Source organism: Panthera onca, chromosome F1 (assembly GCF_046562875.1).
Source record: "Panthera onca isolate mPanOnc1 chromosome F1, mPanOnc1 haplotype 2, whole genome shotgun sequence".
Classification (NCBI taxonomy): domain Eukaryota; kingdom Metazoa; phylum Chordata; class Mammalia; order Carnivora; family Felidae; genus Panthera; species Panthera onca.
In genome coordinates this window covers 49,036,790-49,056,491 of record NC_138355.1, presented here as the reverse complement: position 1 = coordinate 49,056,491, position 19,702 = coordinate 49,036,790, and positions in this window count along the sequence as shown.

The window sequence follows — 19,702 nt, the reverse complement described above, 5'->3', positions numbered from 1 at the left end:
AAAATTGAATGGTTATCTTGTACCCACTGAACTTAACTGTATCTTTGCTCTTTTTTAAGGTCCTGGTTTATGACTGTTTTATTTTAGGTAAAATCAGAAAACTTCAGTGTGTCCTGCACATGTGATAATCCATCTATTGTTTGCAAATCACCATTTACAACACAGAAAAAAAAAAAAAACATATGTTTGATTCTGTTATATCATCAGACCTTTTCTGTTTCCTTTGTGGTAAATGAGAATGCCTTCAGAGAGGTCTCCTGTTGCTTTAAGCATACATGTCTGTTGATACTATGGCTTTTAAAATGCATGTAACAAATTGTGAATTACATAATATGTAAACAATTAAGGTGGAGATTAAGGTTTCTTAGAACATTACTGTCAGCAAGGGCATGATGTTTTATTTTAGAGATATTCAAAGTAATATATTAATATTTATGACATTTACTCAAGCCTTACAATCTGTTACAATTTGTCTCTGGGACCAAATGTTTCCTTGTTATAAATCTGTTAAAAGAAAAAAAGTAGTATTTATACCTAGTAACATCTAATATTGTTTGACTAGCGAAAAGATCTAGTCTCTACCATATGTAAATAACATCAAGTAGAATATATTTCACATGGAATACTTTACATCTTTAAAAATTCATTTTATCAGTTATTCTTTCTTTAATTCAAACATGTATTTTTGAATTTTACTGTGTGCAGTATAGAGTGGTATGCACTGTGTCGATTCAAATGGCAGAATGTCAGAAATGAGTGAAATCACATGCTGTACCCACCAGCTTTCAAAAGAGGAATAGTTTTGAAGTTCAGGCCTAGCTAGATCTGCCAAAACTGTGAGCACTTTGGCAACTAAACTGATGATGAAAATTCATTGGCCCAATTTCTTCCTGATGTTTTTTTACCCTGAGAGGAATATGTTTGCTAAGGTTAACAATCTTTATGTCTTTATACTAGTTGATAAAACTTCTTGTTTTTGTTTTCTTTTAGATTTTCAGTATTGCAGCTTTGGTTGGGTTAGTGATCATAAAAAAAAAGAGGATTATAATGTACATTTAAAAGACTGTGCCTTAAACTAATGTCCCCAAGAAAAAAAATTCCACGGGATATTAATAGCTATGTAGCACAAAAATAAAAACAAAAAAAACCCCACAAAAAATAAAAAATAAAGCTCCAGTATCTAATAATTTTGAGAAATACTGATGCAAACTATATTATATATTTTCTTGATGAAAAAATGATGAGAGCATTGATGATAAAATTATGTGAAATTTGAATTACAAAAAGAGGGATTTGTTTTTCTTAGTGTGTGTGCCAGTGGGGGGGTACGTGTGTATATATGAGAGAGAGAGAGAGAGATGAAGAGAGAATTATTGACCCATATACATATACGTATTGGAAAATGTATAAAATCATTTATGTAAAAATGTATATAGCAGCTATATCTAATACTTTTCCAATGCTGAATCTACATTTGACTAATCATGTTTCAATTATCTACATAGTATATTGCATGTGACAGGGATTATTTCTAAACATAGGCCAATTTAAATTACTAACGTATTCTCTTTAAAAAGTAAATCAGTTTTAAAGTTTGTCGAGTATCTGAGCAATATAAAGAACATTTCAAAACCATTTGTGGCAAAGCAAAATCCTATGCCAAAAATGATGTCTACATTTTTTAATTTGAAAGTGTTTTTGAGAATTGAGTAATTAATTGGTATATTCATATTTAATTGGATGCCTACCACACAAAGAAAAATCAACTCCAGGTGCATTAAAGAACTATAATTTAAACAACAAAACTTTAAAATATTTAAAAAAATAGAGGTCTATAACTTTCTCACCATGTTAAGGGTAATGCTTTTATTAAAAGGAAGCAAAAGCACCAATATTTAATTTAATTATATTAAACTTAAGAACTTTGTTTCATTCAGACGCAAAAAATCCCTCAAACTGGAGAAGATATTTGTTACATATATAATTAGCAAAGAGGGACTCTGATTATACTAAAAACTCACAATCATGAAAAAGAGACAATTCTAGAGAAAGGAAGTAAAAGATAAGAGGAAATAGGAATGACCAGTAATTATGAAAAATTGCTGAACATCATTGTTAATCAGAATATTAAAATCACAATAATGAGATCTTTTACACAAACTAAAAAAGAAAAGAAAACAATTTAAAGTCTTTTAATCTCAAGTGTTGACAAGGATTTGGCTCATTGGGATCTCACAGTGTGGAAAATCTATAATAAATTAAACTATGCTGTTGGGAAAGAATGAGCCTTAACCTTTTAAAATGAGCAAGCATGTCTTCCATTTGTAAGATCGAGCATTTACACGAGTAGGTTTATATCTTAGAGGAAGTCTTAACCATCCAACCAGCATGCATAGAAATCTTCCCATTGCCTTGTTTTTAAGAGCTAGATAATAATCGCCAAATCTAAACAGAATAATGAAAAAATAATTTAGAAAGTGTTCACACAATGGAATATTACAAAACACTGAAACTGAATAAACTTCAGCTTTATGTGTCTGCGTGGATTTATCTCCTATGTATAATGTTGAATGAAAACAAAAGGAAGTTTTGGAAGAATTATAATAATTATAAGATTCTAAATAGTATAAAATCTAGTAATATATTAAATTGAGCTATGTAAATAAGTGGTAAAGTTTAGGAGATGTAGGGTGATATATTTTTTTTTAATTCAAGATCCTGGCTATGTGGGGCAGGAGGCAGGAAGCTGATTTTTAAAAGTACACAGATAAATTGAAAAATATATGTAATATATTTGCACATATATATGTATACGTATATAAAATACTCATAAAGCTTCTTTCACCAAGGAAATAAAGATATATATCTGTATATCTAGATCTAGACCTATACATCATATTATTGTCTATTTAAAAACCAAATAGATTACATATATTCTTTGTATATATAAAAAGTTTTACAACTTCTTAAAGGAAAAAAATATTTATTGAAAATTTTAAGGAAACTAATTCTAACCCAGCCAAATTTACAGATCAAGGGAATTCAATGTTTATTTATATACTACATCAGAAAATCTGCTGTCTGACATGAAACATATTACCAAAGATTAAAATATTACTAAATATATCTTTTAAAGAATGATTGTTATACAGTTATGTGATCTATAGTGAATTCCACTCTCACTATGAGCCTGCAATATTAGCTGTATGTCAAAATCTATAGTACCAATCCAGATCCTTTAAAATACTGAAGATCTTAGTCCTGTTTAACTTGGAGAAGACAGAACCACAGGAAATACCTGTGAAAGCCTTCCTTAACAACCAGATATAAATTCACTGTACAAGTTTCAGGGCATAAGAAATATAATTTGAAATATGGGTATAATATAAGGTAAATATTTGAATATAAGAAAAGGATTTAAGAATGACAGTCTTATGAGGCCTGAGATTTATTTTCAGCAGAGCAAATGACCATCAACTTGGGATGGAAGAAAAAGTTCTGTGTAACTTCTTTTGTGGTTATATTAAATAAATTCAATATTTGATAACTACTGTACCATGAAAGTATATAAAATCACGTTACTGCTTTAAACATTTGTTACCTCCAGTGGCTTTCAGTCATTATAGATTTATTATATGTGTTCCCACAGTCTTTCTTTCTCTTAAAGTATAAAAGTATTTCATGTTATTAGGGCAAATGAGAGAAGAGACTTCTTACTTCTATCCTTTTCCACTATTTCAGTGATGTTCCAACTTTAAACATTAGACAGTAAGGAATAAAGAGTATGTTCAATCTATAAGAAAACAAATAACAAGAGAATTTTCTACACATAATGAGACCCTTCCTACACACACTTGCTTAAATGGAAAATTCAGGTTGGATACACCATGGACTCATCCAATCTCACCAAGTTGCCAAAGCGTAGTGGCGCTCCTGAAAGAAAAACAACAGAGAGACAGAGAACGCTGAACTGGTGCCACAGCAGACCATTAAAGCAACAAGTCAAAAATGAAAGAAGTCTTTACTCGTGATGAAATAAGCAAGTTCTAAACCAAAGAAAGTGCTAACTTCTCCTGTTCCACCTCCCTCCATGAAAGACGTACCTTGTTCAGAGTTAGGTGGGTCAGTGCGGTCCTGGGGGTTGTCTCGCTGTTGAGAAAACCCCAAAAAGGCTCCATCAACGTTTTGGGCCCTGGAGTAAAAGGGAGGGGGTGGAGTGAGAGCTAGGAGTGTAAGAGTACTGGGTACTGAGAATGAGGAAACGGGTTTTCAAGGTTCCCTTTCCTACAGCCTCTCCATCCTCCTCATTCTTGGGGGAGGAGTCAGAAGAAGACTCCTGCCCAAGGTCCAGGACAGAAGACCTAGACATGCAAATATCTGGAAAGGAGAAGGACGAGAGGGTCTTGAGTTCTTGAGTGCAACTGCCTTCAGAGATTGCAGTGTACCGTGGAGAGGATAGCTTTAGGTAAGGTCTTTGTAATTGCCAGAACCTGGCCTGAATAACCACACAAAGGTGTAGAATCTGGACCAGACTTGTCACAGGAAGTTTTTATAGTCAGGTGGGGATTAAGCCAGGACCAGAGGTAGGTCCACACACACTTTTCTTTACCTTCTTTGATAAAGAGCATATATTAAATCCATTCCCTGATTTAAACATTGTTTGATAATGACATTCAGCTGTTGGATTGCCATATGCTGAGAAATATCTATATGTAGTTAAAATATAGCTGAAACTTGTCTGTGGATGTTGAAAAAAATAGAACAGAATGTTATATTGGCACAAATGTAGTGATTTCCTAATTAGATGTGTTCAAGGAGACAGTCATATAATTTTAGACTTGGAAATAATCTGATATATCACAACCAATCTATTGATTTTAAACAGACATATAAAAAAAGTAGAACTTAAAAAGTTTGTCTAAGCTCACACAATAGTGGCATATCTGGGGCTTAAAGCTAGAGCTCTTGATTCATAAGCCCATGAACATTCTTCTGCATTACACTATTCTAAAGTCCGGAGGCCTACCATATACCATTACAGAAATAGTATGAAATAATAATAACACCAGCAGAATTTGGACTACTTCACTTGGGAATTCCTTTTTCAAACTGCGGAAAACCAAAAGCAAAGAGAAAATGATGAAAGAATCCAATCTCCCAATTTATTAAAATTACTGTTTCATAAAACCCCAAATACATTGTTAATATACGGACCAAATACCAAGAAGCTTGGCTCCCTGAAACAAATATTTTAGAATAAAAACACCACTAACTTCATTCACAGTTTAATAGTGATTTGATTGGTCATAGCATTTTGTTCTCTGGATGAAAACTAGTCTCCATTTATTTTTCATAGTCACAAATGAAATACCCAGCTACTGACAAGTAAATATCAGTAACATTGAGTGACTGAGACATTTCATGTGTGAAAGGGGCATATGCAATTCCCTCAGAATAATTCTACCAACAGTGATATAATGATTGCCTTTATGATAAAAGTGAAGATTTAAGTAAACATTGATGGCATCACATTTAGTTGCTCCAAAATTGTCAATAGGTCACTTACCTTGAGAAGGCTATTTTTGCTGTGTTGTTTTATTTTGACAGTCAGTCACCTGGGCTTACTTGAAACTGAAAAATGTTAAGAAAAACTCTCCACTCTTAAATAGCTTCTTTTGTGATTCTCTATATAGTTAATGGTATTCAGGAATTCCCCAATTCCTAATATACTTTTCTTTACAATGGCAAATCACCTTACATATACTTAACCTTTAATTTATATTCTAATATTGCTATTTAAGGAGACTCAGTATTTTAAATTTGGGATATTTTCATATCTTACACCATTAGGTCTTATCACTTTAACTCAAATGTATCTAATAGTACAATCTAAGAAATTCAAGTTAGTAATTGACCTACTTTATGCTACAGGACATAAACTGGCAGTTGTTTTATTCCCTCAAAAGGAACAATAAAACTGCTTATAGACAGCAAAATGAAAAGAAGCTAGTATCAGAGAAATTATTTTTGAAGAATCTGTTATATCTCATGGGAAAGTTGATTAAATGTCTGCTTGTAGACTAGGGTGCCTGTATGACTGGGTTGAATTTTTGAAAGGATTTCAGCTCAGTCAGGTCAGGATCCCAGGATTGTGGGATCAAGCCCCACGCTGGGCTCTGCACTGACCATGGAGCCTGCTTAAAATTCTCCCTCTGCCCATCTTCCCCACTCACTCTTTCTCTCTCTCTAAAATAAAAATAAATAAATAAATAAGTGTGTGGTTGCAGATGATTAAAATTTTTAGTGAACATTTTTCAGAATCCAAGTGAATTTTATAGAAAATAGTTGGGTTTAAATATTAGTTCCAGTTGTTTCTTATGTCTTTTACCTGTTTAAAAAGACATATATTTAATTATTTCTTAGAGGAATGGTATTTTAGCTTTTAGTAGGAAAAATTGTTTAAAATAAGATATTTTGGGATACCCATCAGAAAAAAATAGAATCCATAATTGATTATAAAGTAAAAAGGGGAATCAAGTTTATATCAAGTATCCATTTTTAAGAAGTATGTTTCTGGAGGATGAGGGTTTTTTTTTTTTAATTAAAGTGTAGTTTATATATGATATATTAGTTTCAGGTATACAGCACAATGATTCAACATTTATATGCCTTACAAAGTGACCACCATGATAGCCTAGCTACCATCTGTCACCATACAAGTTTGTTAAATATTATTAACTATATTCTCTATGCTGTACCCTGGGTCTTACTTATTTTGTAAATGAAAGCTTGTCCTTTTTAATTCCCTTCTATTTCCCCTTTTCCACTATCCCCACTCCACCTCCCTTCTGGCAACTACCATTCTGTTCTTTGTATTTGTGATTCTTTTTCTGCTTTATTTGTTCACTTGTTTTGTATTTTAGATTCCATATAAAGTGAAATGATACAGTATTTGTCTCTTTCTGTCTAAATAATTTCACTTTTAATATAACCCTGTGACCTATCCATACTGTCTCAAATGGCAAGATATCACTTCTTGTTTTATGGCTGAGTGGTAATCCTAGATATATGGATAGATAAATTTATTATTTATATATTTATAAATGTATATATTACATATGTATATGTATATATGTATACACACACATATGCCACATCTTATTTATCTATTCAACTATTGATGGACATTTAGGTTGCTTCCGCATCTTGACTATTATAAATAATAACTGCAGTAAACACAGAGATGCATTTATTTTTTGAATTAATGTTTTCATTTTCTTTAGATAAATATCCAGAAGTGGGATTGCTGAATAGCATGGTGGTTCTATTTTATTTTTATGAGGAAACTCCATAGATTTTCCTAGTGGCTGTACCATTATGAATTCCCACCAACAGCCATAAGGGTTCTCTTTTTGTCCACATCTTTACCAATAATTGTCATATCTTTTTAAAATTAATGTATTTATTTATTTATTTTATTTATTTCTATATAAATTTTAGTTAGCATACAGTGCAATATTGGTTTCAGGAGTAGAATTCAGTGATTCATCACTTATGTAAAACACCCAATGCTCATCGCAACAAGTGCCTTCAATGCCCATCACCCATCTAGACCATCTCCCACCCACCTTCCTCTGGTCAACCCACAGTCTGTTCTCTATCATTTAGAGTCTCTTGTGGTTTGTTTCCCTCTCTTCTCTCATATGTCCATGTTTTGTTTCTTATGAGTGAAATCATATGGTATTTGTATTCCTCTGATTGACTTATTTTGCTTAGCATAATATATTCCAGCTCTATCCACATCATTGCAAATAGCAAGATTCCACTATTTTTATGGCTGAGTAATATTTAATATTCCACTATATATATGTACATATATATGTATGTATGTATATATATATATATATATATATATATATATATATATATATAGTGTGTGTGTGTGTGTACACATATATATATATATATATATATATATATATATATATATATATACCACATCTTCTTTATCCATTCATCAGTCAATGGATATTTGGGCTCTCTCCATAGTTTGGCTATTAGTGATGGTGCTGCTACAAACATTTGTGTGCATGCACCCCTTCAAATCTGTATTTTTGTATCCTTTGTGTAAAAACCTAATAGTTCAATTGCTGGATCATAGGATAGTGCTATTTTTAGTTTCTTGAGGAACCTCCATACTATTCTCCAGAGTGGCTGTGTCAGTTTGCTTTCCCACCAGCAGTTCAAGAGGGTTCCCCTTTCTCTGCATCCTCACCAACATCTGTTGTTTCCAGTATTGTTAATTTTAGCCATTCTGGCAGGTGTAAAGTAGTATCTCATAGTGGTTTTGATTTTGATCATCATCCTGATGATGAGTGATGTTGAACATATTTTTATGTGTCTGCCAACCATTGGGATATCTTCTTTGGACAAGTGTCTATTCATATCTTTTGCCCATTTCTTCACTGGATTATTTCTTTTTTACATGTTGAGTTTGATAAGTTCTTTATAGATTTTGGATACTAACCCTTTATCCAATATGACATTTGCAAATATCTTCTCCTATTCCATCACTTGCCTTTCAGTTTTGTTGATTGTTTCCTTCACTCTGTAGAAGCTTTTTATACTGATGAAATCCCAGTAGTTCATGTTTGCTTTTGTTTTCCTTGCCTCTGGAGACATGTCTAGTAAGAAGTTGCTGTGGCTGAGATCAAAGAGGTTTCTGCCTGTGTTCTCCTCTAGGATTTTGATGGTTTCCTGTATCACATTTAGGTCTTTCATTCATTTTGAATTTATTTTTGTGTATGGTGTAAGAAAGTGGTCTACTTTCATTCTTCTGCGTGTCACTGTCCAGTTTTCCCATACCATTTGTTGAAGATACTTTCTTTTTTTCCATTGGATATTCTTTTCTGCTTTGTTAAAGATGAGTTGACCATATAGTTGAGGGTCAATTTCTGTGTTTTCAATTCTCTTCCATTGACCTAGGTGTGCCAGTACGATATTGTCTTGATGACTATCGTACTTGTGCCAGTACGATATTGTCTTGATAGCTGAAAATCCATAATCATGATGCCTCCAGTTTTGTTTTTATTTTTCAGTATTTCTTTGGCTATTTGAGTTTTTTTTTTCTGGTTCCATACAAATATTAGGATTGTTTGTTCTAGCTCTGTGAAAAATGTTGGTGGTATTTTGATAGAGATTGCATTAAATGTGTAGATTACTTTGGGTAGTATAGACATTTTAACAATGTTTGTTCTTCCAATCCATGAGCATGGAATGCTTTTCCATTTCTTCTTGTCTTTTTCAGTTTCTTTCATAAGTGTTCTATAGTTTTCAGAGAACGTATTTTTACCTCTTTGGTTAGATTTATTCCTAGGTATCTTGCAAAAGGGATTGGCTCCTTGATTTCTTTTTCTGCTGCCTTGTTTTTGTTGTATAGACATGCAACAGATTTCTGCACATTGATTTTATATCCTGTGACTTTGCTGAATTCATGTATCAGTTCTAACAATTTTTTGGTGGAGTCTTTCGAGTTTTCTACAGAGTATCGTGTCACCTTCAAATAGTGAAAGTTTGACTTCTTCCTTGCTGATTTACATGCCTTTTATTTCTTTTTGTTGTCTGATTGCTGAGGCTAAGACATACAGTGCTATGTTAAATAGTAATGATGAGAGTGGACATATTTGTCTTGTTCCAGACTGTAGGGGAAAGTTTCTGTTCTTCCCTGTTGAGGATGATGTTAGCTGTGGGTCTTTTATATATGGCCTTTATGATGTTGAGGTGTATTCCTTCTATCCCTACTTTGTTGAGGATTTTTTTATTAAGAATAGATGGTGTGTTTTGTCAAATGCTTTTTCTGCATCCATTGAGAAGATCACTTGGTTCTTATCCTTTCTTTTATCAATGTGGTCATTGATTTGTGAATATTGAGTCAACCCTGTAGCCCAGGAAAAAATCCCACTTGATCATAGTGAATAGTTTTTTTTAATGTACTGTTGAATTTGATTTGCTAATATCTCGTTGATAATTTTTCCATCCATGTTCTTCAGGGATATTGGCCTGTAAATCTCCTTTTTAGTGAGGTCTTTGCCTGGTTTTGGAATCAAGGTAATTCTGGCTTGATTGAGTTTGGAAGTTTTCCTTCCATTTCTGTTATTTCAAATAGTTTCCAAAGAATAGGTATTGACTCTTCTTTAAATGTCTGGTAGAATTCCTGTGGAAGTCATCTGGCCCAGGACTCTTGTGTTGAGAGATTTTTTATTACCGGTTTAATTTCTTTACTGGTTATGTATCTGTTCATATTTTCTATTTCTTCCTGTTTCAGTTTTGGTAGTTTGTGAGTTTCTAGGAATTTGTCCATTTCTTCCATATTATCCAGTTTGTTGGCATATAATTTTTCATAGTATTCTCTAATAATTGTTTATATTTCTGTGGTGTTTGTTGTGATCTCTCCTCTTTCATTCGTGATTGTTATTTCTTGTCTTTTTCATAATAGCCATTCTGACAGGTGTAAGGTGATATCTCAATGTGGTTTTGATATTCTTTTTTCCTGATGATAGTAATATTGAGCACCTTTTCATGTGTCTATTGGCCATATGTATTTCCTTTTTGGAGAAATCTCTATTCCAGACACTCCTGTTTTTAATTAGATTGCTTGCTTTTTTAAAACATTGAGTTGTGTTATTTTTAAAATATATTTTAGATATTAGCCCTGTGTTGGTTATTATCATTGTAAATATCTTCTTCCATTCAGTGGGTTACCTTTTCATTTTGTTAGTAGTTTCTTTTCCTTTGCTAATTTTTTTTTTAGTTTGATGTGGTTCCATTTTTTTTCTTTTGTTGCCTTTTCCTTGAAGAGACAAGACAGATCAAAACAAATATTGCTAAGATAGATGTTAAAGAGCTTACTGCCTAGGTTTTCTTCTAGGAGTTTTATGGTTTCTGGTGTTATACTTCAGTTTTTAATATATCTTGAGTTTATTTTTGTATCTGATGTAGATAGTGATCCAGTGTCATTCTTTTGCTTCTAGCTTTTCTAGTTTTCCCAACACCATATTGAAGAGATTGTCTTTCCCTATTGCATATTCTTGCTTCCTTCATAAAAGATTAATTGCCATATATGTGTGGATTTATTTCTGGACTCTCTATTCTGTTCCATTGATTTATATGTCTGTTTCTGTGCTACTATTATACTGTTTTGATTACTATAGCTTTGTAGGATAGTTTGAAAACAGGGAACATGTTACCTCCAGCTTTGTTCTTCTTTTTTAAGATTGCTTTGGCTACTTGAAGTCTTTTGTGATTCCATACAATTTTAAAATTGATTATTGTATTTTGATAGACATTGCATTGAGTGTATAGATTGCTTTGGATAGTGTGGACATTTTTAAAAAGTACTTATTTTTGAAAGAGAGAGAGTGCAAGCAGAGGAAGGGACAGAGAGAGAGGAGAGAGAGAATCTTAAGCAGGCTTTAAACTGTCAGCACAGAGCCAGTCACGGGGCTCTATCCCATGAACCATGAGATCATGACCTGTACCAAAACCAAGAGTTGGATGCTTAACCAACTGAGCCACACAGTCAACCCTAGATTGTATGGACATTTTAACAATTTTAATTCTTACAATCTATGAGTACAGTAGATTTTGCCACTTATTTGTGTTATCTTTAATTTTTTTCATCAATGACTTATAGTCTTCAGAGTACAGCTCTTTAACCTCCTTGGTTACATTTATTCCTGGGTATTTTATTCTTTTTGATGCAATGGAAATGGGATTGTTTTCTTAACTTCCCTTTTTGATAGTGCATTATTAGTATATAGAAATTCAATAGATGTATGTTTATTAATTTTGCATTCTGCAAATTCACTGAATTTGTTCATTGCTTCGAATAGTTTTTTGGCGAAGTCTTAAGGGTTTTCTATGTATAGTATCATGTTGTCTGCAAGTGACAATTTTACTTCTTCTTTTTCTATTTAGATGCCTTCTATTTATTTGTTCTTGTCAGATTTCTGTGGCTAGGATTTCCAACTCTGTGCTGAATAAAAGTGGTAAGAGTGGGCACCCTTGTCTTGTTCCTGATGTTAAAGTAAAAGCTTTCAGCCTTTCACTATTGCGTATGATGTTAGCTGTGGATTTGTCATGTATAGTCTTTATTATGTTGATTTATGTTTTTTTTCTATACGCACTGTTGAGAGTTTTTATCATAAAAAAAGATGTTGAATTTTATCAAATGCTCTTTCTATTGGGTATTTTTGATGATTTAATAATCTCTTAGAAAGAAAATAGTACACATAACATAAATGAGGACAATACAAACTACTGATGTCATGAGTAGTGCACTTGCATACAGTAGGTTTGTCCTTTATATATGGCAGGTCACATACAATATATCTTCTTTCTGGATGGAAGAGGTGGATGAAGCAGCACTGAGAACAAACATAAAGTTGTGTTGGCTTTTTTTTTTAACATAGTAAAACAAGGAGAGAGAGATTTCCAGTTACACAAAAATGAAATTTCCAATTTATCCTTATTCATTTAGTGGTGGACTAGATGACAATCAACAGTAATTTGTGTACAAAGGTGATTAGTAGCAAGCAAGCCGGTGGTGCTCCCTGCATACTAGCCATTAATGTTTAGATCGCTGAATTTTTTTCTTTTTTTTTTTTTTTTGTGAATTAATAACATAGGCTTCCCTTAGAGGATTACCTGCAATAAATTTATGTTCATATGTTCACCGTTTTTAATCTTTGATCTAATTCGTTTATATCTTTAAAATGGCTTCTCTTTGCTTCTCAGGGAAAGGAGAACTCTAAATAGAATGCTTTCTTTTAGGTGAGTGTGAAGAGTTCTATAGAAATGGCAGCTAGAAAAAAACAATACATGTCAAAAAAATCTACATGGCCTCATATTGGAAAAAGTAAGTCAGATAATAGCTGAAAATGTGGAACAAAGGAAATGTTCCAAATGCTGGTGGGAGTACAAATCTGCCAAAACAATTTTCATGTCAATTTGGCAATACCTCACAAAATTAAAAATGCATATAGCCTACTCTCCAGCTATTCTACCCTGATTATTTACCCTTGAAAAGCTCTTACACTATGCTCAACGAGGCACAGGACAATGTTTAGTGCAGCCATGCTTTTTAGTATCAAACTTAAAGCAACCTAAGTCTCTGGTGAGATTAACCCAATCGAGCCAGACACTTCAGCAAAGACGAACCTCCTAAACATAATCCCGAGAATCAACAGGCAATGAATAAAGTGCATGTCATATAAAACTCTTGGAAGAACATCTTTAAATGTGTAATACATCACCATCCCTTTAAAATGTATGTATGATGAAAAAATAAACATATATATACACACACATATATATATAATTAAATACATAATTTAATTCTAATGCAACTAAAATATTTTAGTAATTGTACTTATTTCCCTTCATCCCTCCCTCTATCCCTTCCTCACTCCTTTCCCAATTATGGAAAATATATGCTAAGAAGCATATATTTTAGAGAAATATAAATTTGCAATGAATACCAACTCAAAAAACTTAATAAATGTGTAGTGTTGGGCTAATTGTGTGACCTCAATGAACTAAAATTCCTTCATCTGTTTCTTCAAATGTATTGTAAAATTTAAAGGAGAAAATAAACGTGAAGTTGCTAATATAGTGTCAATCTAAGGACAGATATGTCTCTTTCAGATATATCTATTTTTATTCCATAAACACAATCTTTGTGTAATTGGTTATAAAAATACAATTAAGCAAGCTCTAGAAATTTTACATCTTAATATTTAATTTAAATACATTAATTAAAAAAATGACAATATGAATTTTCAGCTTTAAAATAATAATTCACTGGAAAAACTTGAACATATAATTGTTGCTAATTCAATTTATTTCCTAATCTGAACTTTATTTCACTTATTATTTCTTTGTCATTCTTGCAAGGAGAGAGTTTTGTTTTGTATATTTTAGTTACAATTAAAAAATCACTTCTCTGCTTTCTTTGTTGAGTGAATGTGGATTAAAAATAAAAGGGCAAATACATCCAAAACCTACTTCTTCATAGCTTTTCAAAGACTTATTGAAGTTATCATTTCACATCTTCTTTCATTCAGGCATAATACGAGGCTCCTCTATTCTGTTACTTTGTTAAATGCTACAGGAAACACAAAGCTGAGTAAATCAACTCCTATCCTCAAAAAACTTAAGCTCATTTTTATCAGCAATTGACATACCTAGGAATTAACACCAACAAATAATACTCTCGGATTAAAATAAATAATGACCAGTGGGTCACTTTGCATATAAAATAGTTACTATAGCCAAGGTCACAGTCCTTTTAAGATACTATAAATTATATTTTTCCATTCTGAATATATGTCCCATTCAGGAATTTTCATCTGTTCTATTACTGCTTTATCTCTCTGCAGTGCCAACAAAAATGTCTGTTATAGATTGAGTGAATGAATGAATGAGTGAATGAACATGTCCATTTCTGTGCAAAAATGTCATCATTTGGTGCTTTTTAGTGTACATTCCTAACAGAAGCACAGCCTTTTCTTTTTTTAATGTAGAACCAGAGAGAGAGAGAGAGAGAGAGAGAGAGCGAGGAGGCTCCATACTCAGCATGGAGTGCAACAGGGGGCTTGATCCCAGACCTCGGGGATCATGACCTGAGTCAGATGTTCAATCTACTGAGCCACCCAGCACCCAGGCACCCCAGAGATTGTTTTTTTTTCTTTTCAAAAGGGTGCTAACTATTCTTTTATATTTAATTTTTCAAATAAACTTCAGTATCTTTGCCAATTGCCCAAAAGTTTACATTTTTATTTCAAATGAAATTGTACTACATTTTAAAATTAATCTGAAGCTATGTGCTGTTTTAAATACATTTATTAGCTCATTAACTCCTTAAAACAATCCTGTGAAATATATACTGTTTTTCCCCCTGTGTTATATATAAGAATATTGAGGCACATGAAAGTGAATAATTTCCCTCTTGGGGTAGATTGATTCTGGGATTTGAACCACGAAGTATCTCTTCAAAGTTTGTGTTCATAATAGTTACACTATTTTGTCCCCATACAAAATTAGATATATCTCTCTATAAAGTTGATACACACACACACACACACACACACACACACACGCGCTGCAAAAACTTAAGAAATAAACTTAAAAATAAGTGTGTAGAAATTATATATTTATATCATGAAAAAGCTTAAAAATAAATGTGCAGAACACATACATATTATATATTATATTTGTATATATTTATACATATTTATTTTTAAGCTTTTACCTACATTGTTCTAATTGTGAAAGAAATCTTGCATCACAGTTGACCTTAAGATAGAATATCCAGGGAGACTAAATCTAATAAAAGAGACTCTAACAGCAGAATTTTCTCTGGTTGGAAGCAGAAGAAAAAGTCAAAGAGATCTAAAGCTTGAGAATGATTCAGCTACAGGTGCTGTCTTGATGCTGGAGGAGGCCAAGTGAGAAAGAATGTGGGCATTCTTTAGGGGCAGAGTGGCCTCGCTGACAGGAAGGAAATGGGGACCTTGGATTTATTGTTACAAAATACGGGATTCTGCCAAAGACTAGTAAGCTTGGAAGAACCCCAAGTCCCAGAGGAGAACTGTGTAGCCCGAGCCTACATCTTATGATATGCTGAGCAGAGAAGCTGGCCAGCCATGCCTCCCCAGATCTGACCTAGAGAACTGTGAAATCATAAATGTAGTTGTTTCGGGCACTATATGTATGATGATTTATAATAGCAGCAATAGAACAGAGTATTCACTTTCCTTTGTGGTTATTTCTAGAATGAATGAAAATCATAGAAGTACTAGCCTGTCATACTGATTCGAATAATTGTTCTGTTCAGTGGTTTCTCTTGCATTTCCACCTGTGAATATTGATGATACCTTTTTAACATCTCTACTGCTTTTTCCTTGTCTTGGTAATTTAGTACCTGCAGAAAGGATACTAAAAAATAGCAATGATGAAGGACATCACAATTTTTTTCCTGACAATGGTAGCAATTCTTTTATCACCTCATCCTCATGTTAAGCATTGATATTAAAGGATGTACTTTATTAATAAATCATGACACATTTTCCTCCTTTTTAAGAATGTAATCACAATTGCTTATTAAACTTTATCAAATGCATTTTAGTATCTTTTGAAATATGTAAATGGTCTTCTTTCTTTTAGTTGTTTTTCAAATTGAATCATGTTAATGGTTTTCCCAAGGTTGAAACACCATCTTCCTTTAATGGAACAACCATTATTATACCATTTTTTATTTTGTCACTGTATTTGGCACACTTATATCTTATTAAGTGTCTGTGTGCCTATATTTGCATGAATGAAATGAATCCTTTGCTTTCTTTGTGAGAGCAATAATATCTGATAGAGTTATACATTTTATGCTACATAGAATTATAAAACATTTTCTATTTTTCTCTGTTTTGATATACCTGGAATTAAAACTTTTTCTTTTCCTTTTTAAAATATATTCTGAGATTCTTTTCAGTTACAGCCTATTCAAGTGAAATAATGCTTGTGACTTAACATTAGCAATTCTTTCTTTAAAATTCACATACTTCATTCAGTTTCTTTCAAATTTGCTGTTAAAAGTTTATGTTATGTACAAAATTTCCTTATGTTTAGTTACCTCTGAATCTGTTAGTATACTCTTTTGTGTTCCTAATGCTTAATATTTAGGTTCAGTTGTCTTTTAGCATATGCCCTAATCATATTAGACTTAAACACAGTCTTCCTTTTTATCATCTACAGGTTTTTGCTTTTTATTTAACTACTCTGTTTTTCTTCATTTTTCCATTCACTTTCTTTGAATGGTGATATTTTAGCTTCTTCAGTTGGAACTTGAACTAATTAATTTTTAGACCCGTTTGGTTATTAATATATATATTTACTAATATATATATATATAAGTAAATATATATATATTACTAATATATATATATATATTATATATATTATATATATTATATATAATATATGTATATATTTAAAGTTATGAAGTCTCCTCCTAGCATTGCTTTCTTCCCACCTATTAATTGTGACAGGGTGCCTTTGGTTGTTCAGTTATTGACTCTGCACAGTAACATACCATCTAGGTTAATCGTATGGCAGTGTGTGAGGAAACTCGGTCTTTGGTCTTCCAGTAAAGTCTTGGAGCAGCAGAAGCAAGCCCCCTTGTAAGTAAACCCACGGTAGCACAGCTAGCTGGTGGCACAGCTAAGGGCCACACAGATCTACCTGTGACCACGTGTTGTCCTTGGTGTTCTCTGAGATGCTCTTGGATGCTCTCTGGGCATCTCTTGAGCTTTCTTTTCCCTGGGCAACTTCTTTCTCAGAGGCCTGGATTCTCACCATTGGCTCCCCTAGATAGAAACGGATCCTGCATATGAGTGTGTTATAGTAGCAGCAACTTCCCCAGATTTATAACTGGGGCTTAGGCCACTGATTTTCAAAGTTTACATACTATTTTTATTAAAAAACTAGTGGCTCTGGGTAAATTCAAGCGGTGTGCTCGCCATTGAATCCTAGCACCAGCACTGTTCTTATACTTTCCCTACTCCTGTTTTCTTCTTCTTTCCTTTTCAAGCTGACACTCTTCAGGGTAACCTAACACTGCTGAAATGGGGAGACCCCTTCATTGTTTTATTTTCCCAAGTACAGTAATATAATATTGTATGACATATCACAACATAAAAGATTACTTTGGGGAGTAAGCACCTTTTCTTATTTTGCATAAATGCAACTTTGGGCCAGTAGCATCCCTAGGTTTTATAATACAAATTATTTCAGTTTATAATTTAAGCTCTGATATCTTCTGTAAAAAAAGCTATTATATTAAAAAAATTGTGTACGTTGGCTTTGTTGCCAGTCTAGAATATATTTTAGAATGCTTTATTTTTTTTATTGAAGTATAGCTGACCCAAAATATTATATTAGGTTCAGGTGCACAATACAGTGTTTGAACAATTCTATACATTACTCAGTGATCACCACGATAAGTGTAGTTACCATCTGGCACCACTGTAATAATATTACAGTATTATTGACAGGTGTCCCACTGCTGTACTTTTCATCTCCATGAGCCATTTGTTTACAACTGGAAATTTATACCTCTTAACCCCCTTCCTCTATTTCACCTATGGAACAGTTTTCATTTATATTATCACATAATTTCCTTTTTGTAAATGTCATGGCTTCTTAAAAACTTCTCTATAAAGTAACAAGTGAGTGGATATGTATATATGTATACTGATTGTAGTTTGTTGGCTCTTTGAAAGAAGAAATCAGAGGTGGACATGAGGTCGGGCAATAATTCCTTTGGATATATGGAAAACTTGCCTTCTGGGTTTAAGAATTTATTTAGTAAATAGTTCACATATTACCTAGGGGCACTGCTTCCTCTCTCCTTGTGGCGCACAAGCCTCCACAGTCTGGCAGATCCTCCAGTCAACTCTCCTTGGGCTTCAGTCTTTTTTTAAAATTGTTTTTAATGTTTATTTATTTTTGAGATAAAAAGTCAGAGCATGAGCAGCGAGGGGCAGAGAGAGAGGGAGACTCAGAATCTGAATCAGGCTCCAGGCTCCTCACTGTCAGCACAGAGCCCAACATGGGGCTCGAACCTATGAGATCATGACCTGAGCTGAAGTCGGATGCTTAACTGACTGAACCACCCAGGTGCCTCTCCTTGGGCTTCAGTCTTAAACACTGAAGTCAACCATTCTGGGAACCAAAAACAGGAATAGTCATAACAGAGCAATTTAATAACTGTATTGAAGACCCAGACCTTATTCCTTGATAATATAGGTAGTATAGATATTCAAAAATTCTGCTGTGGAATCTGGATTTTATGTCATCTCGATTTTCACCTGTATTTCTTTGAAAGATTTTCAACACTCTTTCCTTTTATATTAATCTGATTCCACCTGCTTTGTGTTTTAGAGTAATTTCTCATTAATAACACATGTCCTGATCTGTATCACACTGTACTCTTATTTTACATTCCTTCAATTATTTCAGTTGGACTTAGTGAAGGAAGAGAAGGAACCATTCATTTATACTTCATGAACTAGATTTCTATTCATTTGTAAGACATCTTAATGGAAAAGAAAGTATTATAATTATACATAAAATTATGTATGTTTAACTATGAATATGCAAGTTATCCTGACAGGTGTCAAAGAAATTTATGACAAATTTAAAGATACTAATAATAGAAACATGGCTGTTAAAATTAATTTCAAATCTTTTATCACCAGCAACATGACACCCAGAGTGAAAGAACTGTCTAAAGTCAGCAGAATGAACCACAGTGTGGCAGAATAATCGTTACTCATATTCTAATCTAGAAGTTACCTCACACATTGTTTTTCCAGTTCCCCTAAGGAAAACCCATCAATATGTAAGCTATATTCTCACTCACTGATTGTTCTTGGGTTTTTTACTTTATTTATGTTTTTGTTTAATCGTTGGTTAGTTGGTTCTTGGTTCATTAACCCAAAAAGAAGTGAAAAACAATTTTGTTAGTGTGTATGATTTAGTGATCAAACAGAACATTTCTTGATCATTGTATAGCCATCCTGGAGATTGTGGTCACAAAAATCTGTCCTGTCAATGGCATATGATCATCGGGGGTGAGTACACTGGT